Here is a 3,014-nt window from a genome sequence, read left to right as displayed (position 1 = left end):
AGAAGATTAGAAAACCACCGAAAACCTCCGGATCATCCAAATGGTAATCAAAACTATCACTTTCAAGGCTTTTCTCTTCAAAACTTTCATAATGATATTAATTATAATATTCTTGTCTACTTTTAATGAATTACCTAACATAAATCATTAATAATTATCAAGATTTAGAAATTCTTTTGTAGAGTTGATACTTGATGTTGATATATATTCACTCTTTTTCTTTCCCGGAATTAATTATTTATTTCGTTAGTTTTATTTCAGTTGGAGGTAAAATAGATAAAAACGATGCTCAATATGATAAATTTTGAAAATCGACAAATACACGTTTTGATTACAAATCACTCCAAGATACAACAAATGAAACAGAAAGTGCTTCAATCACAACCTAGAATCACATAATACAAACTTAAACAGAAGGCGATATTCATCTATACTGTAGTAAGGTAGACATTAACATGGACAACGGTTTCGACACCATCGGTAGTGTGTTCATCCACCTGTGGCAAACTCTCAATGGTCGCATACCCTTTAGCCTCCTCATACTTCCCGGTCCCACCAATCACCGCAATATGTGATATCTCAGAAGCTGTCCGATGAACCCCAAAAAAGCTAATCGTATCATCAACCTCATGATCACTACCATGAAACAATGTCGTGAGTGCAAATGTATGACTACTTCCATCCAATGAGCTTGCAAGATAAAAACCTTGACCCTGACCGATGACACCTGTCCCGAGCTCATGGCCTTCGGTTAACTCATTGTCAATAACAGTGATCGACCCGAACATGAGTTGTTCAAGTGTTATGCCAGCTGGCAGTTGACCGGCTGTAACAAATGGTTGGTTGTTTCCTCCATTGACAACGTTGTTGTTCCCGGTGTTTTGGAGAACGGTGTTGGAATTTGGATTGTTGGGGTTGTTGCCATTGAAACCGGCTAAGAAAGGGAGGTTATTGTTGTTGACTATACCGTTGATGTTGTTCAACGGGACTCCACCGGTGATCGGGAACACTTGGCTGTTTGGTGTTGAGAATGGAACAGCGTTAGCGTTTGAACTGGCTATGATTCCGGTGACCACCCTGCTTGTAGCATGAGACCCTCCCATGACATCGTGCATAAAGAAACTCAAAGTCGGGTGTTCTGCACCTACGGTGGCACCACCAGCGGCACCTGAACCTCCTGTTGTCGTAGCGCCTACGCCAACAGGAGTGGCCACTGGCGCCGCCACAATAGGTACTACTTTAGTTGGTAGTGGGACAGTGGGACCCACTGCTGGCGCAGGTGCCACAGTGGCAGGAATCTGACCACTTGGTAATGTAGGTGTTGGGTCTTCGTCAGGGGTGTCATCCTCGTCTATTGGACCACTAGTCGTTTCGGGCTGATTAGTAGGGAGTGGGATCGCAGGTGCGATAGATGTTGTGTCATCGTCTGTTGTATCTATGAGAATTCGGGCCCCACTGGAACATTCTAGAGAAATGGCTAGCAAGAAGATGCAAATTGTAGTTTTGAGAATGGTAGAAGCGGATAACTTGAGAATCGCCATTGGGTGGTGGTGTTTTTTGTTAGAAAGGGAAGATGTGTGTAGTTGATGAAGAGGAGTGTGTGCATATGGGGGCACATATAGAGGGTCGTGTGATGGAGTTGATGAGATGGATGGAGTTGTTTGGTTCACAAATGGTGGGTGTTTTGTTTTGGGTCAACAACTACTTTAATAACCATATGTTGCCTACTTAAAAGTTTGTATACGTTAATAAATAACAGAAAAAGGAAAAAGGCATGCTAATTATTAAGATAATACAGTAGTATTTTCAGATTTTCTAATAACATATATTAAAACAAAAAAAAAATCAATTACAATATTTCAATTTTCTTGTTCATTATTTGTATAATCTTGTAATTACAACATATACAACATCTTGCAATCTAAAAAAACTGTTATTCATGATTTGGTTAACTTAGTTTAAATAAGACAAATATAATGTAGTTTCAAAAAAATTAATGTAGAAACACACGATTAATAGGATTTTTTTTTTGTAAATATATAATCAAAAAGTATAAAAGCATGATGACCCGTTTATATATTGTTATGGGAAAAAGTTGGGCTTGTGGTTTTACATAACGACTCATGCAATTTAATTTTTAAAAGCACAAAATAATGAAAAAAAGTAAGACAGGCCTAACGTGAGTGTTAATCGCTAAACGGTAACTATATTTTGGATGTAAAGACGTTATCGGGGAAGTATAAAATAATACAAAACACATAATAATGTCACTTTTACATATTTTATTTTAATATTTGAATGATATATAAGACATGGCGCTCATATATTTATATTTTTGTAACTACCATTTTGTTTGGATTTGATCGTAGTTATCAACAAAAGATAAACCTGCATAAATGATATTTGTGGTTAGCTGAAATTTATCACTTTGATTCAAAAATGTTTGAAATAAAACTACAAATCCAAATTTTTTATTTTTTTACGAGTTTATTCCAACTTGCTATAAACTTTTTTATAATAACGATTTTGCCCTTATATTTTTTCCTTTTCAATTTTTTTTATTATTTAAATATTTTTTTTGATTAAAAGAACAATAAAATAGAAATTTTGCATGTTCGATTTTATTTTTATAATTTTTTATAACATAAATAAAAATAAATAATACTCTCTCTCTCTCTCTCTCTCTCTCTCTCTCTCTCTTGTTACTTTAAACTTGAAAGAAACCTGCACACCAAGAAAGAAATTTGCAACCTCCACCACCACCATCGAATCTGAATGCTTGGAGCTCTAAATGGTAACGACCGCCTCAACAACTCAATTGCGTTAGAACCCTAACAATGCCACGATGGAGCTTCGTCTTTCCAGATCTGAAGATGGGGGTGACCCTAGGGTTTGTTGTGGCTCAGGCAACCTCGACCTTCATCTCTATCCTTCTTCGACGGTGGTGCAAATCTGGTTCCAGCTGTGGAAGTTAGAGATAGCGGCTGGAACGGATGAACGACGACTAGGGTTTC

General features: G+C 37.0%; 1 pseudogene; it reads right to left on the bottom strand.

Moving 5' to 3' along the window:
- Positions 1-273: 273 nt before the first annotated feature.
- LOC145128813 (dirigent protein 24 pseudogene) lies at positions 274-1,610 on the bottom strand (annotated as a pseudogene).
- Between the last annotated feature and the right edge of the window lie 1,404 nt (positions 1,611-3,014).

The sequence above is a fragment of the Lactuca virosa genome, chromosome 8, assembly GCF_052849685.1.
Source record: "Lactuca virosa cultivar CGN04683 chromosome 8, Lactuca_virosa_CGN04683_v6, whole genome shotgun sequence".
Classification (NCBI taxonomy): Eukaryota; Viridiplantae; Streptophyta; class Magnoliopsida; order Asterales; family Asteraceae; genus Lactuca; species Lactuca virosa.
This window is presented reverse-complemented; position numbering and strand designations above follow the sequence as displayed.